The following is a 24,906-nucleotide window of genomic DNA, read 5'->3' as shown; positions in this document are numbered from 1 at the left end:
CCACATACAATGGTACAGGAAAAGAGTAAAAACATCCGCCCAATGTGGGGCTCGAACCCACGACCCTGAGATTAAGAGTCTCATGCTTTACCGACTGAGTTAGCAATGCTTGGTAACCGAGGAGTTGTGGTGATGGCAAGGCAAGGCATCCTGACTCTCCTGCTTTGTTTTGTACACTAAAGTACATGAGTAAGTCTAAAATTAAGCATCTGTGGATCATTGGTGGTTCAGTGGTAGAAATCTAGCCGGCCACGTGGGAGGCCGGGTTCAATTCCCGGTCAATACATTCCTGAGTTTTTGCTGATAGGGCAGTGCATTTTGTGAAAGTGAGGACAGCCATTTGCGCTGTGGTGATGCAAGTATACACTGTTCCACATACAATGGTACAGGAAGAGAAAAAAACAACTGCCCAACATGGAGCTCAAATACATGACCCTAAGATTAATAGTCTTATGCTCTAGCGACTGTGCTAGTCGGGCTTGGTTACGTAGGCTTGGAGGTGATGTCAAGGCAAGGCATCCTGACACTCCTGCTTTGTTTTATACACTAAAGTACATGAGTAAGTGAAAAATTAGGCATCTGTGGAGCATTGGTGGTTCAGTGGTAGAATTCTCGCCTGCCACTCGTGAGGCCCGGAATCGATTCCCGGCCAATGCAGTCCTGAGTTTTTGCTGATATGGCAGTGTATTTTGTGAAAGTGAGGACAGCCATTTGCGCTGTGGTGGTGGAAGTATACAGTGTTCCACATACAATGGTACAGGAAAAGAAAAAACATCCGCCCAACGTGGGGTTCGAACCCACGACCCTGAGATTAAGAGTCTCATGCTCTACCGACTGAGCTAGCCAGGCTTGGTTGAGAATGTATGAAAGGTGATGGCAAGGCAAGGCATCCTGACACTCCTGCTTTATTTCATACACTAAAGTACACGAGTAAGTGTAAAGTTAAGTATCTGTGGAGCATTGGTGGTTCAGTGGTAGAATTCTCGCCTGCCACACGGGAGGCCCGCGTTCGATTTCCGGCCAATGCAGTCCTGAATTTTTGCTGATATGGCAGTGCATTTTGTGAAAGTGAGGACAGCCATTTGCGCTGTGGTGGTGCAAGTTGACAGTGTTCCACATACAATGGTACAGGAAAAGAAAAAAAACATCCGCCCAATGTGGGGCTCGAACCCACGACCCTGACATTAAGAGTCTCATGCTTTACCAACTGAGTTAGCAATGCTTGGTAAGCGAGGAGTTGTGGTGATGGCAAGGCAAGGCATCCTGACTCTCCTGCTTTGTTTTGTACACTAAAGTACATGAGTAAGTCTAAAATTAAGCATCTGTGGATCATTGGTGGTTCAGTGGTAGAAATCTAGCCGGCCACGTGGGAGGCCGGGTTCAATTCCGGGTCAATACATTCCTGAGTTTTTGCTGATAGGGCAGTGCATTTTGTGAAAGTGAGGACAGCCATTTGCGCTGTGGTGGTGCAAGTATACAGTGTTCCACATACAATGGTACAGGAAAGGAAAAAACATCCGCCCAACGTGGGGCTCGAACCCACGACCCTGAGATTAAGAGTCTCATGCTTTACCGACTGAGCTAGCCAGGCTTGGTTGAGAATGTATGGAGGTGATGGCAAGGCAAGGCATCCTGACACTCCTGCTTTGTTTCATACACTAAAGTACACGAGTAAGTGTAAAATTAAGTACTTGTGGAGCATTGGTGGTTCAGTGGTAGAATTCTCGCCTGCCACGCGGGAGGCCCGGGTTCGATTCCCGGCCAATGCAGTCCTGATGTTTTGCTGATATGGCAGTGCATTTTGTGAAAGTGAGGACAGCCATTTGCGCTGTGGTGGTGCAAGTTGACAGTGTTCCACATACAATGGTACAGGAAAAGAAAAAAAACATCCGCCCAATGTGGGGCTCGAACCCACGACCCTGAGATTAAGAGTCTCATGCTTTACCGACTGAGTTAGCAATGGTTGGTAACCGAGGAGTTGTGGTGATGGCAAGGCAAGGCATCCTGACTCTCCTGCTTTGTTTTGTACACTAAAGTACATGAGTAAGTCTAAAATTAAGCATCTGTGGATCGTTGGTGGTTCAGTGGTAGAAATCTAGCTGGCCACGTGGGAGGCCGGGTTCAATTCCCGGTCAATACATTCCTGAGTTTTTGCTGATAGGGCAGTGCATTTTGTGAAAGTGAGGACAGCCATTTACGCTGTGGTGATGCAAGTATACACTGTTCCACATACAATGGTACAGGAAGAGAAAAAAACAACTGCCCAACATGGAGTTCAAATACATGACCCTAAGATTAATAGTCTTATGCTCTAGCGACTGTGCTAGTCGGGCTTGTTTACGTAGGCTTGGAGGTGATGGCAAGGCAAGGCATCCTGATACTCCTGCTTTGTTTTATACACTAAAGTACATGAGTAAGTGTAAAATTAGGCATCTGTGGAGCATTGGTGGTTCAGTGGTAGAATTCTCGCCTGCCACACGTGAGGCCCGGAATCGATTCCCGGCCAATGCAGTCCTGAGTTTTTGCTGATATGGCAGTGTATTTTGTGAAAGTGAGGACAGCCATTTGCGCTGTGGTGGTGCAAGTATACAGTGTTCCACATACAATGGTACAGGAAAAGAAAAAACATCCGCCCAACGTGGGGCTCGAACCCACGACCCTGAGATTAAGAGTCTCATCCTCTACCGACTGAGCTAGCCAGGCTTGGTTGCTAATGTATGGAGGTGATGGCAAGGCAAGGCAAGGCATCCTGACACTCCTGCTTTGTTTCATACACTAAAGTACACGAGTAAGTGTAAAATTAAGTACCTGTGGAGCATTGGTGGTTCAGTGGTAGAATTCTTGTCTGCCACGCGGGAGGCCTGGGTTCGATTCCCGGCCAATGCAGTCCTGATTTTTTGCTGATATGGCAGTGCATTTTGTGAAAGTGAGGACAGCCATTTGCGCTGTGGTGGTGCAAGTTGACAGTGTTCCACATACAATGGTACAGGAAAAGAAAAAACATCCGCCCAACGTGGGGCACGAACCCACGACCCTGAGATTAAGAGTCTCATGCTCTACCGACTGAGCTAGCCAGGCTTGGTTGAGAATATATGGAGGTGATGGCAAGGCAAGGCATCCTGACACTCCTGATTTGTTTCATACACTAAAGTACACGAGTAAGTGTGAAATTAAGTACTTGTGGAGCATTGGTGGTTCAGTGGTAGAATTCTCGCTTGCCACGCGGGAGGCCTGGGTTCGATTCCCGGCCAATGCAGTCCTGATTTTTTGCTGATATGGCAGTGCATTTTGTGAAAGTGAGGACAACCATTTGCGCTGTGGTGGTGCAAGTTGACAGTGTTCCACATACAATGGTACAGGAAAAGAAAAAACATCCGCCCAACGTGGGGCTCGAACCCACGACCCTGAGATTAAGAGTCTCATGCTCTACCGACTGAGTTAGCCATGCTTGGTTGAGAACGTATGGAGGTGATGGCAAGGCAAGGCATCCTGACACTCCTGCTTTGTTTCATACACTAAAGTACACGAGTAAGTGTAACATTAAGTACCTGTGGAGCATTGGTGGTTCAGTGGTAGAATTCCCGCCTGCCACGCGGGAGGCCCGGGTTCGATTCCCGGCCAATGCAGTCCTAAGTTTTTGCTGATAAGGCAGTGCATTTTGTGAAAGTGAGGACAGCCATTTGCGCTGTGGTGGTGCAAGTTGACAGTGTTCCACATACAATGGTACAGGAAAAGAAAAAAAACATCCGCCCAATGTGGGGCTCGAACCCACGACCCTGAGATTAAGAGTCTCATGCTTTACCGACTGAGTTAGCAATGCTTGGTAACCGAAGAGTTGTGGTGATGGCAAGGCAAGGCATCCTGACTCTCCTGCTTTGTTTTGTACACTAAAGTACATGAGTAAGTCTAAAATTAAGCATCTGTGGATCATTGGTGGTTCTGTGGTAGAAATCTAGCCGTCCACGTGGGAGGCCGGGTTCAATTCCCGGTCAATACATTCCTGAGTTTTTGCTGATAGGGCAGTGCATTTTGTGAAAGTGAGGACAGCCATTTACGCTGTGGTGATGCAAGTATACACTGTTCCACATACAATGGTACAGGAAGAGAAAAAAACAACTGCCCAACATGGAGCTCAAATACATGACCCTAAGATTAATAGTCTTATGCTCTAGCGACTGTGCTAGTCGGGCTTGGTTACGTAGGCTTGGAGGTGATGGCAAGGCAAGGCATCCTGATACTCCTGCTTTGTTTTATACACTAAAGTACATGAGTAAGTGTAAAATTAGGCATCTGTGGAGCATTGGTGGTTCAGTGGTAGAATTCTCGCCTGCCACGCGTGAGGCCCGCAATCGATTCCCGGCCAATGCAGTCCTGAGTTTTTGCTGATATGGCAGTGTATTTTGTGAAAGTGAGGACAGCCATTTGCGCTGTGGTGGTGCAAGTATACAGTGTTCCACATACAATGGTACAGGAAAAGAAAAAACATCCGCCCAACGTGGGGCTCGAACCCACGACCCTGAGATTAAGAGTCTCATGCTCTACCGACTGAGCTAGCCAGGCTTGGTTGCGAACGTATGGTGGTGATGGCAAGGCAAGGCATCCTGACACTCCTGCTTTGTTTCATACACTAAAGTACACGAGTAAGTGTAAAATTAAGTACCTGTGGAGCATTGGTGGTTCAGTGGTAGAATTCTCGCCTGCCACGCGGGAGGCCCGGGTTCGATTCCCGGCCAATGCAGTCCTGATTTTTTGCTGATATGGCAGTGCATTTTGTGAAAGTGAGGACAGCCATTTGCGCTGTGGTGGTGCAAGTTGACAGTGTTCCACATACAATGGTACAGGAAAAGAATAAAAACATCCGCCCAATGTGGGGCTCGAACCCACGACCCTGAGATTAAGAGTCTCATGCTTTACCGACTGAGTTAGCAATGCTTGGTAACCGAGGAGTTGTGGTGATGGCAAGGCAAGGCATCCTGACTCTCCTGCTTTGTTTTGTACACTAAAGTACATGAGTAAGTCTAAAATTAAGCATCTGTGGATCATTGGTGGTTCAGTGGTAGAAATCTAGCCGGCCACGTGGGAGGCCGGGTTCAATTCCCGGTCAATACATTCCTGAGTTTTTGCTGATAGGGCAGTGCATTTTGTGAAAGTGAGGACAGCCATTTGCGCTGTGGTGATGCAAGTATACACTGTTCCACATACAATGGTACAGGAAGAGAAAAAAACAACTGCCCAACATGGAGCTCAAATACATGACCCTAAGATTAATAGTCTTATGCTCTAGCGACTGTGCTAGTCGGGCTTGGTTACGTAGGCTTGGAGGTGATGTCAAGGCAAGGCATCCTGACACTCCTGCTTTGTTTTATACACTAAAGTACATGAGTAAGTGTAAAATTAGGCATCTGTGGAGCATTGGTGGTTCAGTGGTAGAATTCTCGCCTGCCACTCGTGAGGCCCGGAATCGATTCCCGGCCAATGCAGTCCTGAGTTTTTGCTGATATGGCAGTGTATTTTGTGAAAGTGAGGACAGCCATTTGCGCTGTGGTGGTGCAAGTTGACAGTGTTCCACATACAATGGTACAGGAAAAGAAAAAACATCCACACAACGTGGGGCTCGAACCCACGACCCTGAGATTAAGAGTCTCATGCTCTACCGACTGAGTTAGCCAGGCTTGGTTGAGAATGTGTGGAGGTGATGGCAAGGCAAGGCATCCTGACACTCCTGCTTTGTTTCATACACTAAAGTACACGAGTAAGTGTAAAATTAAGTACCTGTGGAGCATTGGTGGTTCAGTGGTAGAGTTCTTGCCTGCCACGCGGGAGGCCCGGGTTTGATTCCCGGCCAATGTTGTCCTAAGTTTTTGCTGATATGGCAGTGTATTTTGTGAAAGTGAGGACAGCCATTTGCGCTGTGGTGGTGCAAGTTGACAGTGTTCCACATACAATGGTACAGGAAAAGAAAAAAAACATCCGCCCAATGTGGGGCTCGAACCCACGACCCTGAGATTAAGAGTCTCATGCTTTACCGACTGATTTAGCAATGCTTGGTAACCGAGGAGTTGTGGTGATGGCAAGGCAAGGCATCCTGACTCTCCTGCTTTGTTTTGTACACTAAAGTACATGAGTAAGTCTAAAATTAAGCATCTGTGGATCGTTGGTGGTTCAGTGGTAGAAATCTAGCCGGCCACGTGGGAGGCCGGGTTCAATTCCCGGTCAATACATTCCTGAGTTTTTGCTGATAGGGCAGTGCATTTTGTGAAAGTGAGGACAGCCATTTACGCTGTGGTGATGCAAGTATATACTGTTCCACATACAATGGTACAGGAAGAGAAAAAAACAACTGCCCAACATGGAGCTCAAATACATGACCCTAAGATTAATAGTCTTATGCTCTAGCGACTGTGCTAGTCGGGCTTGGTTACGTAGGCTTGGAGGTGATTGCAAGGCAAGGCATCCTGATACTCCTGCTTTGTTTTATACACTAAAGTACATGAGTAAGTATAAAATTTGGCATCTGTGGAGCATTGGTGGTTCAGTGGTCGAATTCTCGCCTGCCACTCGTGAGGCCCGGAATCGATTCCCGGCCAATGCAGTCCTGAGTTTTTGCTGATAGGGCAGTGCATTTTGTGAAAGTGAGGACAGCCATTTGCACTGTGGTGATGTAAGTATACACTGTTCCACATACAATGGTACAGGAAGAGAAAAAAACAACTGCCCAACATGGAGCTCAAATACATGACCCTAAGATTAATAGTCTTATGCTCTAGCGACTGTGCTAGTCGGGCTTGGTTACGTAGGCTTGGAGGTGATGTCAAGGCAAGGCATCCTGACACTCCTGCTTTGTTTTATACACTAAAGTACATGAGTAAGTGTAAAATTAGGCATCTGTGGAGCATTGGTGGTTCAGTGGTAGAATTCTCGCCTGCCACTCGTGAGGCCCGGAATCGATTCCCGGCCAATGCAGTCCTGAGTTTTTGCTGATATGGCAGTGTATTTTGTGAAAGTGAGGACAGCCATTTGCGCTGTGGTGGTGCAAGTTGACAGTGTTCCACATACAATGGTACAGGAAAAGAAAAAACATCCACACAACGTGGGGCTCGAACCCACGACCCTGAGATTAAGAGTCTCATGCTCTACCGACTGAGTTAGCCAGGCTTGGTTGAGAATGTGTGGAGGTGATGGCAAGGCAAGGCATCCTGACACTCCTGCTTTGTTTCATACACTAAAGTACACGAGTAAGTGTAAAATTAAGTACCTGTGGAGCATTGGTGGTTCAGTGGTAGAGTTCTTGCCTGCCACGCGGGAGGCCCGGGTTTGATTCCCGGCCAATGTTGTCCTAAGTTTTTGCTGATATGGCAGTGTATTTTGTGAAAGTGAGGACAGCCATTTGCGCTGTGGTGGTGCAAGTTGACAGTGTTCCACATACAATGGTACAGGAAAAGAAAAAAAACATCCGCCCAATGTGGGGCTCGAACCCACGACCCTGAGATTAAGAGTCTCATGCTTTACCGACTGAGTTAGCAATGCTTGGTAACCGAGGAGTTGTGGTGATGGCAAGGCAAGGCATCCTGACTCTCCTGCTTTGTTTTGTACACTAAAGTACATGAGTAAGTCTAAAATTAAGCATCTGTGGATCGTTGGTGGTTCAGTGGTAGAAATCTAGCCGGCCACGTGGGAGGCCGGGTTCAATTCCCGGTCAATACATTCCTAAGTTTTTGCTGATAGGGCAGTGCATTTTGTGAAAGTGAGGACAGCCATTTACGCTGTGGTGATGCAAGTATATACTGTTCCACATACAATGGTACAGGAAGAGAAAAAAACAACTGCCCAACATGGAGCTCAAATACATGACCCTAAGATTAATAGTCTTATGCTCTAGCGACTGTGCTAGTCGGGCTTGGTTACGTAGGCTTGGAGGTGATTGCAAGGCAAGGCATCCTGATACTCCTGCTTTGTTTTATACACTAAAGTACATGAGTAAGTATAAAATTTGGCATCTGTGGAGCATTGGTGGTTCAGTGGTCGAATTCTCGCCTGCCACTCGTGAGGCCCGGAATCGATTCCCGGCCAATGCAGTCCTGAGTTTTTGCTGATATGGCAGTGTATTTTGTGAAAGTGAGGACAGCCATTTGCGCTGTGGTGGTGCAAGTATACAGTGTTCCACATACAATGGTACAGGAAAAGAAAAAACATCCGCCCAATGTGTGGCTCGAACCCACGACCCTGAGATTAAGAGCCTCATGCTCTACCGACTGAGCTAGCCAGGCTTGGTTGCGAATGTATGGAGGTGATGGCAAGGCAAGGCAAGGCATCCTGACACTCCTGCTTTGTTTCATACACTAAACTACACGAGTAAGTGTAAAGTTAAGTACCTGTGGAGCATTGGTGGTTCAGTGGTAGAATTCTTGCCTGCCACGCGGGAGGCCTGGGTTCGATTCCTGGCCAATGCAGTCCTGATTTTTTGCTGATATGGCAGTGCATTTTGTGAAAGTGAGGACAGCCATTTGCGCTGTGGTGGTGCAAGTTGACAGTGTTCCACATACAATGGTACAGGAAAAGAAAAAACATCCGCACAACGTGGGGCTCGAACCCACGACCCTGAGATTAAGAGTCTCATGCTTTACCGACTGAGTTAGCAATGCTTGGTAACCGAGGAGTTGTGGTGATGGCAAGGCAAGGCATCCTGACTCTCCTGCTTTGTTTTGTACACTAAAGTACATGAGTAAGTCTAAAATGAAGCATCTGTGGATCATTGGTGGTTCAGTGGTAGAAATCTAGCCGGCCACGTGGGAGGCCGGGTTCAATTCACGGTCAATACATTCCTGAGTTTTTGCTGATAGGGCAGTGCATTTTGTGAAAGTGAGGACAGCCATTTGCGCTGTGGTGATGCAAGTATACACTGTTCCACATACAATGGTACAGGAAGAGAAAAAAACAACTGCCCAACATGGAGCTCAAATACATGACCCTAAGATTAATAGTCTTATGCTCTAGCGACTGTGCTAGTCGGGCTCGGTTACGTAGGCTTGGAGGTGATGGCAAGGCAAGGCATCCTGACACTCCTGCTTTGTTTTATACACTAAAGTACATGAGTAAGTGTAAAATTAGGCATCTGTGGAGCATTTGTGGTTCAGTGGTAGAATTCTCGCCTGCCACGCGTGAGGCCCGGAATCGATTCCCGGCCAATGCAGTCCTGAGTTTTTGCTGATATGGCAGTGTATTTTGTGAAAGTGAGGACAGCCATTTGCGCTGTGGTGGTGCAAGTTGACAGTGTTCCACATACAATGGTACAGGAAAAGAAAAAACATCCGGCCAACGTGGGGCTCGAACCCACGACCCTGAGATTAAGAGTCTCATGCTCTACCGACTGAGCTAGCCAGGCTTGGTTGAGAATGTATGGTGGTGATGGCAAGGCAAGGCATCCTGACACTCCTGCTTTGTTTCATACACTAAAGTAAACGAGTAAGTGTAAAATTAAGTACCTGTGGAGCATTGGTGGTTCAGTGGTAGAATTCTCGCCTGCCACGCGGGAGGCCCGGGTTCGATTCCCAGCCAATGCAGTCCTGATTTTTTGCTGATATGGCAGTGCATTTTGTGAAAGTGAGGACAGCCATTTGCGCTGTGGTGGTGCAAGTTGACAGTGTTCCACATACAATGGTACAGGAAAAGAATAAAAACATCCGCCCAATGTGGGGCTCGAACCCACGACCCTGAGATTAAGAGTCTCATGCTTTACCGACTGAGTTAGCAATGCTTGGTAACCGAGGAGTTGTGGTGATGGCAAGGCAAGGCATCCTGACTCTCCTGCTTTGTTTTGTACACTAAAGTACATGAGTAAGTCTAAAATTAAGCATCTGTGGATCATTGGTGGTTCAGTGGTAGAAATCTAGCCGGCCACGTGGGAGGCCGGGTTCAATTCCCGGTCAATACATTCCTGAGTTTTTGCTGATAGGGCAGTGCATTTTGTGAAAGTGAGGACAGCCATTTGCGCTGTGGTGATGCAAGTATACACTGTTCCACATACAATGGTAAAGGAAGAGAAAAAAACAACTGCCCAACATGGAGCTCAAATACATGACCCTAAGATTAATAGTCTTATGCTCTAGCGACTGTGCTAGTCGGGCTTGGTTACGTAGGCTTGGAGGTGATGGCAAGGCAAGGCATCCTGACACTCCTGCTTTGTTTTATACACTAAAGTACATGAGTAAGTGTAAAATTAGGCATCTGTGGAGCATTGGTGGTTCAGTGGTAGAATTCTCGCCTGCCACTCGTGAGGCCCGGAATCGATTCCCGGCCAATGCAGTCCTGAGTTTTTGCTGATATGGCAGTGTATTTTGTGAAAGTGAGGACAGCCATTTGCGCTGTGGTGGTGCAAGTTGACAGTGTTCCACATACAATGGTACAGGAAAAGAAAAAACATCCGCACAACGTGGGGCTCGAACCCACGACCCTGAGATTAAGAGTCTCATGCTCTACCGACTGAGTTAGCCAGGCTTGGTTGAGAATGTATGGAGGTGATGGCAAGGCAAGGCATCCTGACACTCCTGCTTTGTTTCATACACTAAAGTACACGAGTAAGTGTAAAATTAAGTACCTGTGGAGCATTGGTGGTTCAGTGGTAGAGTTCTTGCCTGCCACGCGGGAGGCCCGGGTTTGATTCCCGGCCAATGTTGTCCTAAGTTTTTGCTGATATGGCAGTGTATTTTGTGAAAGTGAGGACAGCCATTTGCGCTGTGGTGGTGCAAGTTGACAGTGTTCCACATACAATGGTACAGGAAAAGAAAAAAACATCCGCCCAATGTGGGGCTCGAACCCACGACCCTGAGATTAAGAGTCTCATGCTCTACCGACTGAGCTAGCCAGGCTTGGTTGCGAATGTATGGAGGTGATGGCAAGGCAAGGCAAGGCATCCTGACACTCCTGCTTTGTTTCATACACTAAACTACACGAGTAAGTGTAAAATTGAGCATTGGTGGTTCAGTGGTAGAATTCTTGCCTGCCACGCGGGAGGCCCGGGTTCGATTCCCGGCCAATGCAGTCCTGATTTTTTGCTGATATGGCAGTGCATTTTGTGAAAGTGAGGACAGCCATTTGCGCTGTGGTGGTGCAAGTTGACAGTGTTCCACATACAATGGTACAGGAAAAGAAAAAACATCCGCACAACGTGGGGCTCGAACCCACGACCCTGAGATTAAGAGTCTCATGCTTTACCGACTGAGTTGGCAATGCTTGGTAACCGAAGAGTTGTGGTGATGGCAAGGCAAGGCATCCTGACTCTCCTGCTTTGTTTTGTACACTAAAGTACATGAGTAAGTCTAAAATTAAGCATCTGTGGATCATTGGTGGTTCAGTGGTAGAAATCTAGCCGGCCACGTGGGAGGCCGGGTTCAATTCACGGTCAATACATTCCTGAGTTTTTGCTGATAGGGCAGTGCATTTTGTGAAAGTGAGGACAGCCATTTGCGCTGTGGTGATGCAAGTATACACTGTTCCACATACAATGGTACAGGAAGAGAAAAAAACAACTGCCCAACATGGAGCTCAAATACATGACCCTAAGATTAATAGTCTTATGCTCTAGCGACTGTGCTAGTCGGGCTTGGTTACGTAGGCTTGGAGGTGATGGCAAGGCAAGGCATCCTGACACTCCTGCTTTGTTTTATACACTAAAGTACATGAGTAAGTGTAAAATTAGGCATCTGTGGAGCATTTGTTGTTCAGTGGTAGAATTCTCGCCTGCCACGCGTGAGGCCCGGAATCGATTCCCGGCCAATGCAGTCCTGAGTTTTTGCTGATATGGCAGTGTATTTTGTGAAAGTGAGGACAGCCATTTGCGCTGTGGTGGTGCAAGTTGACAGTGTTCCACATACAATGGTACAGGAAAAGAAAAAACATCCGGCCAACGTGGGGCTCGAACCCACAACCCTGAGATTAAGAGTCTCATGCTCTACCGACTGAGCTAGCTAGGCTTGGTTGAGAATATATGGAGGTGATGGCAAGGCAAGGAATCCTGACACTCCTGCTTTGTTTTATACACTAAAGTACATGAGTAACTGTAAAATTAGGCATCTGTGGAGCATTGATGGTTCAGTGGTAGAATTCTTGCCTGACACGCGGGAGGCCCGGGTTCGATTTCCGGCCAATGCAGTCCTGAATTTTTGCTGATATGGCAGTGCATTTTGTGAAAGTGAGGACAGCCATATGCGCTGTGGTGGGGCAAGTTGACAGTGTTCCACATACAATGGTACAGGAAAAGAAAAAAAACATCCGCCCAATGTGGGGCTCGAACCCACGACCCTGAGTTTAAGAGTCTCATGTTTTACCGACTGAGTTAGCAATGCTTGGTAACCGAGGAGTTGTGGTGATGGCAAGGCAAGTCATCCTGACTCTCCTGCTTTGTTTTGTACACTAAAGTACATGAGTAAGTCTAAAATTAAGCATCTGTGGATCATTGGTGGTTCAGTGGTAGAAATCTAGCCGGCCACGTGGGAGGCCGGGTTCAATTCCCGGTCAATACATTCCTGAGTTTTTGCTGATAGGGCAGTGCATTTTGTGAAAGTGAGGACAGCCATTTGCGCTGTGGTGGTGCAAGTATACAGTGTTCCACATACAATGGTACAGGAAAAGAAAAAACATCCGCCTAACGTGGGTCTCGAACCCACGACCCTGAGATTAAGAGTCTCATGCTCTGCCGACTGAGCTAGCCAGGCTTGGTTGAGAATGTATGGAGGTGATGGCAAGGCAAGGCATCCTGACACTCCTGCTTTATTTCATACACTAAAGTACACGAGTAAGTGTAAAATTAAGTATCTGTGGAGCATTGGTGGTTCAGTGGTAGAATTCTCGCCTGCCACGCGGGAGGCCCGGGTTCGATTCCCGGCCAATGCAGTGCTGAGTCTTTGCTGATATGGCAGTGCATTTTGTGAAAGTGAGGACAGCCATTTGCGCTGTGGTGGGGCAAGTTGACAGTGTTCCACATACAATGGTACAGGAAAATAAAAAAAAGCATCCGCCCAATGTGGGGCTCGAACCCACGACCCTGAGATTAAGAGTCTCATGCTTTACCGACTGAATTAGCAATGCTTGGTAACCGAGGAGTTGTGGTGATGGCAAGGCAAGGCATCCTGACTCTCCTGATTTGTTCTGTACACTAAAGTACATGAGTAAGTCTAAAATTAAGCATCTGTGGATCATTGGTGGTTCAGTGGTAGAAATCTAGCCGGCCACGTGGGAGGCCGGGTTCAATTCCCGGTCAATACATTCCTGAGTTTTTGCTGATAGGGCAGTGCATTTTGTGAAAGTGAGGACAGCTATTTGCGCTGTGGTGATGCAAGTATACACTGTTCCACATACAATGGTAAAGGAAGAGAAAAAAACAACTGCCCAACATGGAGCTCAAATACATGACCCTAAGATTAATAGTCTTATGCTCTAGCGACTGTGCTAGTCGGGCTTGGTTACGTAGGCTTGGAGGTGATGGCAAGGCAAGGCATCCTGACACTCCTGCTTTGTTTTATACACTAACGTACATGAGTAAGTGTAAAATTAGGCATCTGTGGAGCATTGGTGGTTCAGTGGTAGAATTCTCGCCTGCCACTCATGAGGCCCGGAATCGATTCCCGGCCAATGCAGTCCTGAGTTTTTGCTGATATGGCAGTGTATTTTGTGAAAGTGAGGACAGCCATTTGCGCTGTGGTGGTGCAAGTTGACAGTGTTCCACATACAATGGTACAGGAAAAGAAAAAAAACATCCACCCAACGTGGGGCTCGAACCCACGACCCTGAGATTAAGAGTCTCATGCTCTACCGACTGAGCTAGCCAGGCTTGGTTGAGAATGTATGGAGGTGATGGCAAGGCAAGGCAAGGCATCCTGACACTCCTGCTTTGTTTCATACACTAAAGTACACGAGTAAGTGTAAAACTAAGTACCTGTGGAGCATTGGTGGTTCAGTGGTAGAATTCTCGCCTGCCACGCGGGAGGCCCGGGTTCGATTCCCGGCCAATGCAGTCCTGAGTTTTTGCTGATATGGCAGTGCATTTTGTGAAAGTGAGGACAGCCATTTGCGCTGTGGTGGTGCAATTTGACAGTGTTCCACATACAATGGTAAAGGAAAAGAAAAAAAACATCCGCCCAATGTGGGGCTCGAACCCACGACCCTGAGATTAAGAGTCTCATGCTTTACCGACTGAGTTAGCCAGGCTTGGTTGAGAATGTATGGAGGTGATGGCAAGGCATCCTGACACTCCTGCTTTGTTTCATACACTAAAGTACACGAGTAAGTGTAAAATTAAGTACCTGTGGAGCATTGGTGGTTCAGTGGTAGAATTCTCGCCTGCCACGCGGGAGGCCCGGGTTCGATTCCCGGCCAATGCAGTCCTGAGTTTTTGCTGATATGGCAGTGCATTTTGTGAAAGTGAGGACAGCCATTTGCGCTGTGGTGGTGCAAGTTGACAGTGTTCCACATACAATGGTACAGGAAAAGAAAAAAAACATCTGCCCAATGTGGGGCTCGAACCCACGACCCTGAGATTAAGAGTCTCATGCTTTACCGACTGAGTTGGCAATGCTTGGTAACCGAGGAGTTGTGGTGATGGCAAGGCAAGGCATCCTGACACTCCTGCTTTGTTTTGTACACTAAAGTACATGAGTAAGTCTAAAATTAAGCATCTGTGGATCATTGGTGGTTCAGTGGTAGAAATCTAGCCGGCCACGTGGGAGGCCGGGTTCAATTCCCGGTCAATACATTCCTGAGTTTTTGCTGATAGGGCAGTGCATTTTGTGAAAGTGAGGACAGCCATTTGCGCTGTGGTGATGCAAGTATACACTGTTCCACATACAATGGTAAAGGAAGAGAAAAAAACAACTGCCCAACATGGAGCTCAAATACATGACCCTAAGATTAATAGTCTTATGCTCTAGCGACTGTGCTAGTCGGGCTTGGTTACGTAGGCTTGGAGGTGATGGCAAGGCAAGGCATCCTGACACTCCTGCTTTGTTTTATACACTAAAGTACATGAGTAAGTGTAAAATTAGGCATCTGTGGAGCATTGGTGGTTCAGTGGTAGAATTCTCGCCTGCCACTCGTGAGGCCTGGAATCGATTCCCGGCCAATGCAGTCCTGAGTTTTTGCTGAAATTGCAGTGTATTTTGTGAAAGTGAGGACAGCCATTTGCGCTGTGGTGGTGCAAGTTGACAGTGTTCCACATACAATGGTACAGGAAAAGAAAAAACATCCGCCCAACGTGGGGCTCGAACCCACGACCCTGAGATTAAGAGTCTCATGCTCTACCGACTGAGCTAGCCAGGCTTGGTTGAGAATGTATGGAGGTGATGGCAAGGCAAGGCATCCTGACACTCCTGCTTTATTTCATACACTAAAGTACACGAGTAAGTGTAAAATTAAGTATCTGTGGAGCATTGGTGGTTCAGTGGTAGAATTCTCGCCTGCCACGCGGGAGGCCCAGGTTCGATTTCCGGCCAATGCAGTCCTGAATTTTTGCTGATATGGCAGTGCATTTTGTGAAAGTGAGGACAGCGATTTGCGCTGTGGTGGTGCAAGTTGACAGTGTTCCACATACAATGGTACAGGAAAAGAAAAAAAACATCCGACCAATGTGGGGCTCGAACCCACGACCCTGAGATTAAGAGTCTCATGCTTTACCGACTGAGTTAGCAATGCTTGGTAACCGAGGAGTTGTGGTGATGGCAAGGCAAGGCATCCTGACTCTCCTGCTTTGTTTTGTACACTAAAGTACATGAGTAAGTCTAAAATTAAGCATCTGTGGATCATTGGTGGTTCAGTGGTAGAAATCTAGCCTGCCACGTGGGAGGCCGGGTTCAATTCCCGGTCAATACATTCCTGAGTTTTTGCTGATATGGCAGTGTATTTTGTGAAAGTGAGGACAGCCATTTGCGCTGTGGTGGTGCAAGTTGACAGTGTTCCACATACAATGGTACAGGAAAAGAAAAAACATCCGCCCAACGTGGGGCTCGAACCCACGACCCTGAGATTAAGAGTCTCATGCTCTACCGACTGAGCTAGCCAGGCTTGGTTGAGAATGTATGGAGGTGATGGCAAGGCAAGGCATCCTGACACTCCTGCTTTATTTCATACACTAAAGTACACGAGTAAGTGTAAAATTAAGTATCTGTGGAGCATTGGTGGTTCAGTGGTAGAATTCTCGCCTGCCACGCGGGAGGCCCAGGTTCGATTTCCGGCCAATGCAGTCCTGAATTTTTGCTGATATGGCAGTGCATTTTGTGAAAGTGAGGACAGCGATTTGCGCTGTGGTGGTGCAAGTTGACAGTGTTCCACATACAATGGTACAGGAAAAGAAAAAAAACATCCGACCAATGTGGGGCTCGAACCCACGACCCTGAGATTAAGAGTCTCATGCTTTACCGACTGAGTTAGCAATGCTTGGTAACCGAGGAGTTGTGGTGATGGCAAGGCAAGGCATCCTGACTCTCCTGCTTTGTTTTGTACACTAAAGTACATGAGTAAGTCTAAAATTAAGCATCTGTGGATCATTGGTGGTTCAGTGGTAGAAATCTAGCCTGCCACGTGGGAGGCCGGGTTCAATTCCCGGTCAATACATTCCTGAGTTTTTGCTGATAGGGCAGTGCATTTTGTGAAAGTGAGGACAGCCATTTGCGCTGTGGTGGTGCAAGTATACAGTGTTCCACATACAATGGTACAGGAAAAGAAAAAACATCCGCCTAACGTGGGGCTCGAACCCACGACCCTGAGATTACAAGTCTCATGCTTTACCGACTGAGCTAGCCAGGCTTGGTTGAGAATGTATGGAGGTGATGGCAAGGCAAGGCATCCTGACACTCCTGCTTTATTTCATACACTAAAGTACACGAGTAAGTGTAAAATTAAGTATCTGTGGAGCATTGGTGGTTCAGTGGTAGAATTCTTGCCTGCCACGCGGGAGGCCTGGGTTCGATTCCCGGCCAATGCAGTCCTGAGTTTTTGCTGATATGGCAGTGCATTTTGTGAAAGTGAGGACAGCCATTTGCGCTGTGGTGGTGCAAGTTGACAGTGTTCCACATACAATGGTACAGGAAAAGAAAAAAAACATCCGACCAATGTGGGGCTCGAACCCACGACCCTGAGATTAAGAGTCTCATGCTTTACTGACTGAGTTAGCAATGCTTGGTAACCGAGGAGTTGTGGTGATGGCAAGGCAAGGCATCCTGACTCTCCTGCTTTGTTCTGTACACTAAAGTACATGAGTAAGTCTAAAATTAAGCATCTGTGGATCATTGGTGGTTCAGTGGTAGAAATCTAGCCGGCCACGTGGGAGGCCGGGTTCAATTCCCGGTCAATACATTCCTGAGTTTTTGCTGATAGGGCAGTGCATTTTGTGAAAGTGAGGACAGCTATTTGCGCTGTGGTGATGCAAGTATACACTGTTCCACATACAATGGTAAAGGAAGAGAAAAAAACAACTGCCCAACATGGAGCTCAAATACATGACCCTAAGATTAATAGTCTTATGCTCTAGCGACTGTGCTAGTCGGGCTTGGTTACGTAGGCTTGGAGGTGATGGCAAGGCAAGGCATCCTGACACTCCTGCTTTGTTTTATACACTAAAGTACATGAGTAAGTGTAAAATTAGGCTTCTGTGGAGCATTGGTGGTTCAGTGGTAGAATTCTCGCCTGCCACTCATGAGGCCCGGAATCGATTCCCGGCCAATGCAGTCCTGAGTTTTTGCTGATATGGCAGTGTATTTTGTGAAAGTGAGGACAGCCATTTGCGCTGTGGTGGTGCAAGTTGACAGTGTTCCACATACAATGGTACAGGAAAAGAAAAAAAACATCCGCCCAACGTGGGGCTCGAACCCACGACCCTGAGATTAAGAGTCTCATGCTCTACCGACTGAGCTAGCCAGGCTTGGTTGAGAATGTATGGAGGTGATGGCAAGGCAAGGCATTCTGACACTCCTGCTTTATTTCATACACTAAAGTACACGAGTAAGTGTAAAGTTAAGTATCTGTGGAGCATTGGTGGTTCAGTGGTAGAATTGTCGCCTGCCACGCGGGAGGCCTGGGTTCGATTTCCGGCCAATACAGTCCTGAATTTTTGCTGATATGGCAGTGCATTTTGTGAAAGTGAGGACAGCCATTTGCGCTGTGGTGGTGCAAGTTGACAGTGTTCCACATACAATGGTACAGGAAAAGAAAAAAAACATCCGCCCAATGTGGGGCTCGAACCCACGACCCTGAGATTAAGAGTCTCATGCTTTACCGACTGAGTTAGCAATGCTTGGTAACCGAGGAGTTGTGGTGATGGCAAGGCAAGGCATCCTGACTCTCCTGCTTTGTTTTGTACACTAAAGTACATGAGTAAGTCTAAAATTAAGCATCTGTGGATCATTGGTGGTTCAGTGGTAGAAATCTAGCCGGCCACGTGGGAGGCCGGGATCAATTCCCGGTCAATACATTCCTGAGTTTTTGCTGATAGGGCAGTGCATTTTGTGAAAGTGAGGACAGCCATTTGCGCTGTGGTGGTGCAAGTATACAGTGTTCCACATACAATGGTACAGGAAAAGAAAAAACATCCGCCCAACGTGGGGCTTGAACCCATGACCCTGAGATTAAGAGTCTCATGCTCTACCGACTGAGCTAGCCAGGCTTGGTTGAGAATGTATGGAGGTGATGGCAACAAGGCATTCTGACACTCCTGCTTTGTTTCATACACTAAAGTACACGAGTAAGTGTAAAATTAAGTACCTGTGGAGCATTGGTGGTTCAGTGGTAGAATTCTCGCCTGCCACGCGGGAGGCCCGGGTTTGATTCCCGGCCAATGCAGTCCTGAGTTTTTGCTGATATGGCAGTGCATTTTGTGAAAGTGAGGACAGCCATTTGCGCTGTGGTGGTGCAAGTTGACAGTGTTCCACATACAATGGTACAGGAAAAGAAAAAAAACTTCCGCCCAATGTGGGGCTCGAACCCACGACCCTGAGATTAAGAGTCTCATGCTTTACCGACTGAGTTAGCAATGCTTGGTAACCGAGGAGTTGTGGTGATGGCAAGACAAGGCATCCTGACTCTCCTGCTTTGTTTTGTACACTAAAGTACATGAGTAAGTCTAAAATTAAGCATCTGTGGATCATTGGTGGTTCAGTGGTAGAAATCTAGCTGGCCACGTGGGAGGCCGGGTTCAATTCCCGGTCAATACATTCCTGAGTTTTTGCTGATAGGGCAGTGCATTTTGTGAAAGTGAGGACAGCCATTTACGCTGTGGTGATGCAAGTATACACTGTTCCACATACAATGGTACAGGAAGAGAAAAAAACAACTGCCCAACATGGAGCTCAAATACATGACCCTAAGATTAATAGTCTTATGCTCTAGCGACTGTGCTAGTCGGGCTTGGTTACGTAGGCTTGGAGGTGATGGCAAGGCAAGGCATCCTGATACTCCTGCTTTGTTTTATACACTAAAGTACACGAGTAAGTGTAAAATTAGGCATCTGTGGAGCATTGGTGGTTCAGTGGTAGAATTCTCGCTTGCCACGCGTGAGGCCCGGGTTCGATTCCCGGCCAATGCAGTCCTGAGTTTTTGCTGATATGGCAGTGTATTTTGTGAACGTGAGGACAGCCATTTGCGCTGTGGTGGTGCAAGTATACAGTGTTCCACATACAATGGTACAGGAAAAGAAAAAACATCCGCCCAACGTGGGTCTCGAACCCACGACCCTGAGATTAAGAGTCTCATGCTCTACCGACTGAGCTAGCCAGGCTTGGTTGCTAATGTATGGAGGTGATGGCAAGGCAAGGCAAGGCAAGGCATCCTGACACTCCTGCTTTGTTTCATACACTAAAGTACACGAGTAAGTGTAAAACTAAGTACCTGTGGAGCATTGGTGGTTCAGTGGTAGAATTCTCGCCTGCCACGCGGGAGGCCCGGGTTCGATTCCCGGCCAATGCAGTCCTGAGTTTTTGCTGATATGGCAGTGCATTTTGTGAAAGTGAGGACAGCCATTTGCGCTGTGGTGGTGCAAGTTGACAGTGTTCCACATACAATGGTACAGGAAAAGAAAAAAAACATCCGCCCAATGTGGGGCTCGAACCCACGACCCTGAGATTAAGAGTCTCATGCTTTACCGACTGAGTTAGCCAGGCTTGGTTGAGAATGTATGGAGGTGATGGCAAGGCAAGGCATCCTGACACTCCTGCTTTGTTTCATACACTAAAGTACACGAGTAAGTGTAAAATTAAGTACCTGTGGAGCATTGGTGGTTCAGTGGTAGAATTCTCGCCTGCCACGCGGGAGGCCCGGGTTCGATTCCCGGCCAATGCAGTCCTGAGTTTTTGCTGATATGGCAGTGCATTTTGTGAAAGTGAGGACAGCCATTTGCGCTGTGGTGGTGCAAGTTGACAGTATTCCACATACAATGGTACAGGAAAAGAAAAAAAACATCTGCCCAATGTGGGGCTCGAACCCACGACCCTGAGATTAAGAGTCTCATGCTTTACCGACTGAGTTGGCAATGCTTGGTAACCGAGGAGTTGTGGTGATGGCAAGGCAAGGCATCCTGACTCTCCTGCTTTGTTTTGTACACTAAAGTACATGAGTAAGTCTAAAATTAAGCATCTGTGGATCATTGGTGGTTCAGTGGTAGAAATCTAGCCGGCCACGTGGGAGGCCGGGTTCAATTCCCGGTCAATACATTCCTGAGTTTTTGCTGATAGGGCAGTGCATTTTGTGAAAGTGAGGACAGCCATTTGCGCTGTAGTGATGCAAGTATACACTGTTCCACATACAATGGTAAAGGAAGAGAAAAAAACAACTGCCCAACATGGAGCTCAAATACATGACCCTAAGATTAATAGTCTTATGCTCTAGCGACTGTGCTAGTCGGGCTTGGTTACGTAGGCTTGGAGGTGATGGCAAGGCATCCTGACACTCCTGCTTTGTTTTATACACTAAAGTACATGAGTAAGTGTAAAATTAGGCATCTCTGGAGCATTGGTGGTTCAGTGGTAGAATTCTCGCCTGCCACTCGTGAGGCCTGGAATCGATTCCCGGCCAATGCAGTCCTGAGTTTTTGCTGATATGGCAGTGCATTTTGTGAAAGTGAGGACAGCCATTTGCGCTGTGGTGGTGCAAGTTGACAGTGTTCCACATACAATGGTACAGGAAAAGAAAAAAAACATCTGCCCAATGTGGGGCTCGAACCCACGACCCTGAGATTAAGAGTCTCATGCTTTACCGACTGAGTTGGCAATGCTTGGTAACCGAGGAGTTGTGGTGATGGCAAGGCAAGGCATCCTGACTCTCCTGCTTTGTTTTGTACACTAAAGTACATGAGTAAGTCTAAAATTAAGCATCTGTGGATCATTGGTGGTTCAGTGGTAGAAATCTAGCCGGCCACGTGGGAGGCCGGGTTCAATTCCCGGTCAATACATTCCTGAGTTTTTGCTGATAGGGCAGTGCATTTTGTGAAAGTGAGGACAGCCATTTGCGCTGTAGTGATGCAAGTATACACTGTTCCACATACAATGGTAAAGGAAGAGAAAAAAACAACTGCCCAACATGGAGCTCAAATACATGACCCTAAGATTAATAGTCTTATGCTCTAGCGACTGTGCTAGTCGGGCTTGGTTACGTAGGCTTGGAGGTGATGGCAAGGCAAGGCATCCTGACACTCCTGCTTTGTTTCATACACTAAAGTACACGAGTAAGTGTAAAATTAAGTATCTGTGGAGCATTGGTGGTTCAGTGGTAGAATTCTCGCCTGCCACGCGGGAGGCCCGGGTTCGATTCCCGGCCAATGCAGTCCTGAGTTTTTGCTGATATGGCAGTGCATTTTGTGAAAGTGAGGACAGCCATTTGCGCTGTGGTGGTGCAAGTTGACAGTGTTCCACATACAATGGTACAGGAAAAGAAAAAAAACATCCGCCCAATGTGGGGCTCGAACCCACGACCCTGAGATTAAGAGTCTCATGCTTTACCGAATGTGTTAGCAATGCTTGGTAACCGAGTAGTTGTGGTGATGGAAAGGGAAGGCATCCTGACTCTCCTGCTTTGTTTTGTACACTAAAGTACATGAGTAAGTCTAAAATTAAGCATCTGTGGATCATTGGTGGTTCAGTGGTAGAAATCTAGCCGGCCACGTGGGAGGCCGGGTTCAATTCCCGGTCAATACATTCCTGAGTTTTTGCTGATAGGGCAGTGCATTTTGTGAAAGTGAGGACAGCCATTTGCGCTGTGGTGATGCAAGTATACACTGTTCCACATACAATGGTACAGGAAGAGAAAAAAACAACTGCCCAACATGGAGCTCAAATACATGACCCTAAGATTAATAGTCTTATGCTCTAGCGACTGAGCTAGCCAGGATTGGTTGAGAATGTATAGAGGTGATGGCAAGGCAAGGCATCCTGACACTCCTGCTTTGTTTCATACACTAAAGTACACGAGTAAGTGTAAAATTAAGTATCTGTGGAGCATTGGTGGTTCAGTGGTAGAATTCTCGCCTGCCACGCGGGAGGCCCGGGTTTGATTCCCGGCCAATGCAGTCCTGAGTTTTTGCTGATATGGCAGAGCATTTTGTGAAAGTGAGGACAGCCATTTGCGCTGTGGTGGTGCAAGTTGATAGTGTTCCACATACAATGGTACAGGAAAAGAAAAAAAACATCCGCCCAATGTGGGGCTCGAACCCACGACCCTGAGATTAAGAGTCTCATGTTTTACCGACTGAGTTAGCAATGCTTGGTAACCGAGGAGTTGTGGTGATGGAAAGGGAAGGCATCCTGACTCTCCTGCTTTGTTTTGTACACTAAAGTACATGAGTAAGTTTAAAAATAAGCATCTGTGGATCATTGGTGGTTCAGTGGTAGAAATATAGACGGCCACGTGGGAGGCCGGGTTCAATTCCCGGTCAATACATTCCTGAGTTTTTGCTGATAGGGCAGTGCATTTTGTGAAAGTGAGGACAGCCATTTGCGCTGTGGTGATGCAAGTATACACTGTTCCACATACAATGGTACAGGAAGAGAAAAAAACAACTGCCCAACATGGAGCTCAAATACATGACCCTAAGATTAATAGTCTTATTCTCTAGCGACTGTGCTAGTCGGGCTAGGTTACGTAGGCTTGGAGGTGATGGCAAGGCAAGGCATCCTGACACTCCTGCTTTGTTTTATACACTAAAGTACACGAGTAAGTGTAAAATTAGGCATCTGTGGAGCATTGGTGGTTCAGTGGTAGAATTCTCGCCTGCCACGCGTGAGGCCCGGAATTGATTCCCGGCCAATGCAGTCCTGAGTTTTTGCTGATATGGCAGTGTATTTTGTGAAAGTGAGGACAGCCATTTGCGCTGTGGTGGTGCAAGTATACAGTGTTCCACATACAATGGTACAGGAAAAGAAAAAACATCCGCCCAACGTGGGGTTCTAACCCACGACCCTGAGATTAAGAGTCGCATGCTCTACCGACTGAGCTAGCCGGGCTTGGTTGAGAATGTATGGAGGTGATGGCAAGGCAAGGCATCCTGACACTCCTGCTTTGTTTCATACACTAAAGTAAACGAGTAAGTGTAAAACCAAGTATCTGTGGAGCATTGGTGGTTCAGTGGTAGAATTCTTGCCTGCCACGCGGGAGGCCAGGGTTCGATTCCCGGCTAATGCAGTCCTGAGTTTTTGCTGATATGGCAGTGTATTTTGTGAAAGTGAGGACAGCCATTTGCGCTGTGGTGGTGCAAGTATAGAGTGTTCCACATACAATGGTACAGGAAAAGAAAACACATCCACCCAACATGGGGCTCTAACCCACAACCCTGAGATTAAGAGTCTCATGCTCTACCGACTGAGATAGCCAGGCTTGGTTGAGAATGTATGGAGGTGATGGCAAGGCAAGGCATCCTGACACTCCTGCTTTGTTTCATACACTAAAGTACACGAGTAAGTGTAAAACTAAGTATCTGTGGAGCATTGGTGGTTCAGTGGTAGAATTCTCGCCTGCCACGCGGGAGGCCTGGGTTCGATTCACGGCCAATGCAGTCCTGCGTTTTTGCTGATATGGCAGTGCATTTTGTGAAAGTGAGGACAGCTATTTGCGCTGTGGTGGTGCAAGTTGACAGTGTTCCACATACAATGGTACAGGAAAAGAAAAAAAACATCCGCCCAATGTGGGGCTCGAACCCACGACCCTGAGATTAAGAGTCTCATGCTTTACCGACTGAGTTAGCAATGCTTGGTAACCGAGGCGTTGTGGTGATGGCAAGGCATCCTGACTCTCCTGCTTTGTTTTGTACACTAAAGTACATGAGTAAGTCTAAAATTAAGCATCTGTGGATCATTGGTGGTTCAGTGGTAGAAATCTAGCCGGCCACGTGGGAGGCCGGGTTCAATTCCCGGTCAATACATTCCTGAGTTTTTGCTGATAGGGCAGTGCATTTTGTGAAAGTGAGGACAGCAATTTGCGCTGTGGTGATGCAAGTATACACTGTTCCACATTCAATGGTACAGAAAGAGAAAAAAACAACTGCCCAACATGGAGCTCAAATACATGACCCTAAGATTAATAGTCTTATGCTCTAGCGACTGTGCTAGTCGGGCTTGGTTACGTAGGCTTGGAGGCGATGGCAAGGCAAGGCATCCTGACACTCCTGCTTTGTTTTATACACTAAAGTGCATGAGTAAGTGTAAAATTAGGCATCTGTGGAGCATTGTTGGTTCAGTGGTAGAATTCTCGCCTGCCACGCATGAGGCCCGGAATCGATTCCCGGCCAATGCAGTCCTGAGTTTTTGCTGATATGGCAGTGTATTTTGTGAAAGTGAGGACAGCCATTTGCGCTGTGGTGGTGCAAGTATACAGTGTTCCACATACAATGGTACAGGAAAAGAAATAACATCCACCCAACGTGGGGCTCGAACCCACGAGTCT

General features: G+C 47.3%; 41 non-coding genes across 41 annotated transcripts in view; 23 read left to right on the top strand and 18 right to left on the bottom strand.

Moving 5' to 3' along the window:
• Nucleotides 1-776: 776 nt before the first annotated feature.
• TRNAK-CUU (transfer RNA lysine (anticodon CUU)) lies at nt 777-849 on the bottom strand. Its single transcript has one exon. It is a non-coding gene; the product is annotated as a tRNA-Lys (tRNA).
• A 669-nt stretch (nt 850-1,518) lies between these two features.
• On the bottom strand, nt 1,519-1,591 carry TRNAK-CUU (transfer RNA lysine (anticodon CUU)). Its single transcript has one exon. It is a non-coding gene; the product is annotated as a tRNA-Lys (tRNA).
• Nucleotides 1,592-1,698: 107 nt separating this feature from the next.
• On the top strand, nt 1,699-1,769 carry TRNAG-GCC (transfer RNA glycine (anticodon GCC)). The gene has a single exon. It is a non-coding gene; the product is annotated as a tRNA-Gly (tRNA).
• Nucleotides 1,770-2,630: 861 nt separating this feature from the next.
• On the bottom strand, nt 2,631-2,703 carry TRNAK-CUU (transfer RNA lysine (anticodon CUU)). Its single transcript has one exon. It is a non-coding gene; the product is annotated as a tRNA-Lys (tRNA).
• A 112-nt stretch (nt 2,704-2,815) lies between these two features.
• TRNAG-GCC (transfer RNA glycine (anticodon GCC)) lies at nt 2,816-2,886 on the top strand. Its single transcript has one exon. It is a non-coding gene; the product is annotated as a tRNA-Gly (tRNA).
• A 119-nt stretch (nt 2,887-3,005) lies between these two features.
• On the bottom strand, nt 3,006-3,078 carry TRNAK-CUU (transfer RNA lysine (anticodon CUU)). Its single transcript has one exon. It is a non-coding gene; the product is annotated as a tRNA-Lys (tRNA).
• A 107-nt stretch (nt 3,079-3,185) lies between these two features.
• TRNAG-GCC (transfer RNA glycine (anticodon GCC)) lies at nt 3,186-3,256 on the top strand. Its single transcript has one exon. It is a non-coding gene; the product is annotated as a tRNA-Gly (tRNA).
• A 299-nt stretch (nt 3,257-3,555) lies between these two features.
• TRNAG-GCC (transfer RNA glycine (anticodon GCC)) lies at nt 3,556-3,626 on the top strand. The gene has a single exon. It is a non-coding gene; the product is annotated as a tRNA-Gly (tRNA).
• An 861-nt stretch (nt 3,627-4,487) lies between these two features.
• On the bottom strand, nt 4,488-4,560 carry TRNAK-CUU (transfer RNA lysine (anticodon CUU)). The gene has a single exon. It is a non-coding gene; the product is annotated as a tRNA-Lys (tRNA).
• A 107-nt stretch (nt 4,561-4,667) lies between these two features.
• On the top strand, nt 4,668-4,738 carry TRNAG-GCC (transfer RNA glycine (anticodon GCC)). The gene has a single exon. It is a non-coding gene; the product is annotated as a tRNA-Gly (tRNA).
• A 3,641-nt stretch (nt 4,739-8,379) lies between these two features.
• On the top strand, nt 8,380-8,450 carry TRNAG-GCC (transfer RNA glycine (anticodon GCC)). The gene has a single exon. It is a non-coding gene; the product is annotated as a tRNA-Gly (tRNA).
• An 859-nt stretch (nt 8,451-9,309) lies between these two features.
• Nucleotides 9,310-9,382, bottom strand: TRNAK-CUU (transfer RNA lysine (anticodon CUU)). The gene has a single exon. It is a non-coding gene; the product is annotated as a tRNA-Lys (tRNA).
• Nucleotides 9,383-9,489: 107 nt separating this feature from the next.
• On the top strand, nt 9,490-9,560 carry TRNAG-GCC (transfer RNA glycine (anticodon GCC)). The gene has a single exon. It is a non-coding gene; the product is annotated as a tRNA-Gly (tRNA).
• A 1,232-nt stretch (nt 9,561-10,792) lies between these two features.
• Nucleotides 10,793-10,865, bottom strand: TRNAK-CUU (transfer RNA lysine (anticodon CUU)). The gene has a single exon. It is a non-coding gene; the product is annotated as a tRNA-Lys (tRNA).
• Nucleotides 10,866-10,966: 101 nt separating this feature from the next.
• TRNAG-GCC (transfer RNA glycine (anticodon GCC)) lies at nt 10,967-11,037 on the top strand. Its single transcript has one exon. It is a non-coding gene; the product is annotated as a tRNA-Gly (tRNA).
• An 859-nt stretch (nt 11,038-11,896) lies between these two features.
• On the bottom strand, nt 11,897-11,969 carry TRNAK-CUU (transfer RNA lysine (anticodon CUU)). The gene has a single exon. It is a non-coding gene; the product is annotated as a tRNA-Lys (tRNA).
• Nucleotides 11,970-12,076: 107 nt separating this feature from the next.
• TRNAV-GAC (transfer RNA valine (anticodon GAC)) lies at nt 12,077-12,147 on the top strand. The gene has a single exon. It is a non-coding gene; the product is annotated as a tRNA-Val (tRNA).
• Nucleotides 12,148-12,637: 490 nt separating this feature from the next.
• TRNAK-CUU (transfer RNA lysine (anticodon CUU)) lies at nt 12,638-12,710 on the bottom strand. The gene has a single exon. It is a non-coding gene; the product is annotated as a tRNA-Lys (tRNA).
• A 107-nt stretch (nt 12,711-12,817) lies between these two features.
• Nucleotides 12,818-12,888, top strand: TRNAG-GCC (transfer RNA glycine (anticodon GCC)). Its single transcript has one exon. It is a non-coding gene; the product is annotated as a tRNA-Gly (tRNA).
• Nucleotides 12,889-13,752: 864 nt separating this feature from the next.
• On the bottom strand, nt 13,753-13,825 carry TRNAK-CUU (transfer RNA lysine (anticodon CUU)). Its single transcript has one exon. It is a non-coding gene; the product is annotated as a tRNA-Lys (tRNA).
• Nucleotides 13,826-13,937: 112 nt separating this feature from the next.
• Nucleotides 13,938-14,008, top strand: TRNAG-GCC (transfer RNA glycine (anticodon GCC)). Its single transcript has one exon. It is a non-coding gene; the product is annotated as a tRNA-Gly (tRNA).
• A 296-nt stretch (nt 14,009-14,304) lies between these two features.
• On the top strand, nt 14,305-14,375 carry TRNAG-GCC (transfer RNA glycine (anticodon GCC)). The gene has a single exon. It is a non-coding gene; the product is annotated as a tRNA-Gly (tRNA).
• An 861-nt stretch (nt 14,376-15,236) lies between these two features.
• Nucleotides 15,237-15,309, bottom strand: TRNAK-CUU (transfer RNA lysine (anticodon CUU)). Its single transcript has one exon. It is a non-coding gene; the product is annotated as a tRNA-Lys (tRNA).
• Nucleotides 15,310-15,416: 107 nt separating this feature from the next.
• TRNAG-GCC (transfer RNA glycine (anticodon GCC)) lies at nt 15,417-15,487 on the top strand. Its single transcript has one exon. It is a non-coding gene; the product is annotated as a tRNA-Gly (tRNA).
• A 490-nt stretch (nt 15,488-15,977) lies between these two features.
• TRNAK-CUU (transfer RNA lysine (anticodon CUU)) lies at nt 15,978-16,050 on the bottom strand. Its single transcript has one exon. It is a non-coding gene; the product is annotated as a tRNA-Lys (tRNA).
• A 107-nt stretch (nt 16,051-16,157) lies between these two features.
• Nucleotides 16,158-16,228, top strand: TRNAG-GCC (transfer RNA glycine (anticodon GCC)). The gene has a single exon. It is a non-coding gene; the product is annotated as a tRNA-Gly (tRNA).
• Nucleotides 16,229-16,718: 490 nt separating this feature from the next.
• Nucleotides 16,719-16,791, bottom strand: TRNAT-UGU (transfer RNA threonine (anticodon UGU)). The gene has a single exon. It is a non-coding gene; the product is annotated as a tRNA-Thr (tRNA).
• A 107-nt stretch (nt 16,792-16,898) lies between these two features.
• TRNAG-GCC (transfer RNA glycine (anticodon GCC)) lies at nt 16,899-16,969 on the top strand. Its single transcript has one exon. It is a non-coding gene; the product is annotated as a tRNA-Gly (tRNA).
• Nucleotides 16,970-17,832: 863 nt separating this feature from the next.
• Nucleotides 17,833-17,905, bottom strand: TRNAK-CUU (transfer RNA lysine (anticodon CUU)). The gene has a single exon. It is a non-coding gene; the product is annotated as a tRNA-Lys (tRNA).
• A 668-nt stretch (nt 17,906-18,573) lies between these two features.
• On the bottom strand, nt 18,574-18,646 carry TRNAK-CUU (transfer RNA lysine (anticodon CUU)). The gene has a single exon. It is a non-coding gene; the product is annotated as a tRNA-Lys (tRNA).
• A 105-nt stretch (nt 18,647-18,751) lies between these two features.
• Nucleotides 18,752-18,822, top strand: TRNAG-GCC (transfer RNA glycine (anticodon GCC)). The gene has a single exon. It is a non-coding gene; the product is annotated as a tRNA-Gly (tRNA).
• Nucleotides 18,823-19,493: 671 nt separating this feature from the next.
• On the top strand, nt 19,494-19,564 carry TRNAG-GCC (transfer RNA glycine (anticodon GCC)). The gene has a single exon. It is a non-coding gene; the product is annotated as a tRNA-Gly (tRNA).
• Nucleotides 19,565-19,683: 119 nt separating this feature from the next.
• On the bottom strand, nt 19,684-19,756 carry TRNAK-CUU (transfer RNA lysine (anticodon CUU)). Its single transcript has one exon. It is a non-coding gene; the product is annotated as a tRNA-Lys (tRNA).
• A 117-nt stretch (nt 19,757-19,873) lies between these two features.
• TRNAG-GCC (transfer RNA glycine (anticodon GCC)) lies at nt 19,874-19,944 on the top strand. The gene has a single exon. It is a non-coding gene; the product is annotated as a tRNA-Gly (tRNA).
• A 301-nt stretch (nt 19,945-20,245) lies between these two features.
• TRNAG-GCC (transfer RNA glycine (anticodon GCC)) lies at nt 20,246-20,316 on the top strand. Its single transcript has one exon. It is a non-coding gene; the product is annotated as a tRNA-Gly (tRNA).
• Nucleotides 20,317-21,724: 1,408 nt separating this feature from the next.
• TRNAG-GCC (transfer RNA glycine (anticodon GCC)) lies at nt 21,725-21,795 on the top strand. The gene has a single exon. It is a non-coding gene; the product is annotated as a tRNA-Gly (tRNA).
• A 671-nt stretch (nt 21,796-22,466) lies between these two features.
• Nucleotides 22,467-22,537, top strand: TRNAG-GCC (transfer RNA glycine (anticodon GCC)). The gene has a single exon. It is a non-coding gene; the product is annotated as a tRNA-Gly (tRNA).
• An 861-nt stretch (nt 22,538-23,398) lies between these two features.
• TRNAK-CUU (transfer RNA lysine (anticodon CUU)) lies at nt 23,399-23,471 on the bottom strand. Its single transcript has one exon. It is a non-coding gene; the product is annotated as a tRNA-Lys (tRNA).
• A 107-nt stretch (nt 23,472-23,578) lies between these two features.
• Nucleotides 23,579-23,649, top strand: TRNAG-GCC (transfer RNA glycine (anticodon GCC)). The gene has a single exon. It is a non-coding gene; the product is annotated as a tRNA-Gly (tRNA).
• Nucleotides 23,650-23,948: 299 nt separating this feature from the next.
• On the top strand, nt 23,949-24,019 carry TRNAG-GCC (transfer RNA glycine (anticodon GCC)). Its single transcript has one exon. It is a non-coding gene; the product is annotated as a tRNA-Gly (tRNA).
• Nucleotides 24,020-24,875: 856 nt separating this feature from the next.
• TRNAK-CUU (transfer RNA lysine (anticodon CUU)) overlaps nt 24,876-24,906 on the bottom strand; it is a 73-nt gene continuing 42 nt past the window's right edge. The window contains exon 1 of the tRNA in view: nt 24,876-24,906. This exon is cut by the window's right edge and continues 42 nt beyond it. This is a non-coding gene — a tRNA (tRNA-Lys).

The sequence above is a fragment of the Pseudophryne corroboree genome, chromosome 3, assembly GCF_028390025.1.
Source record: "Pseudophryne corroboree isolate aPseCor3 chromosome 3, aPseCor3.hap2, whole genome shotgun sequence".
Taxonomy (NCBI): domain Eukaryota; kingdom Metazoa; phylum Chordata; class Amphibia; order Anura; family Myobatrachidae; genus Pseudophryne; species Pseudophryne corroboree.
The sequence above is the reverse complement of the archived record's forward strand: the minus strand, read 5'-3'. Positions and strand labels throughout refer to the sequence as shown.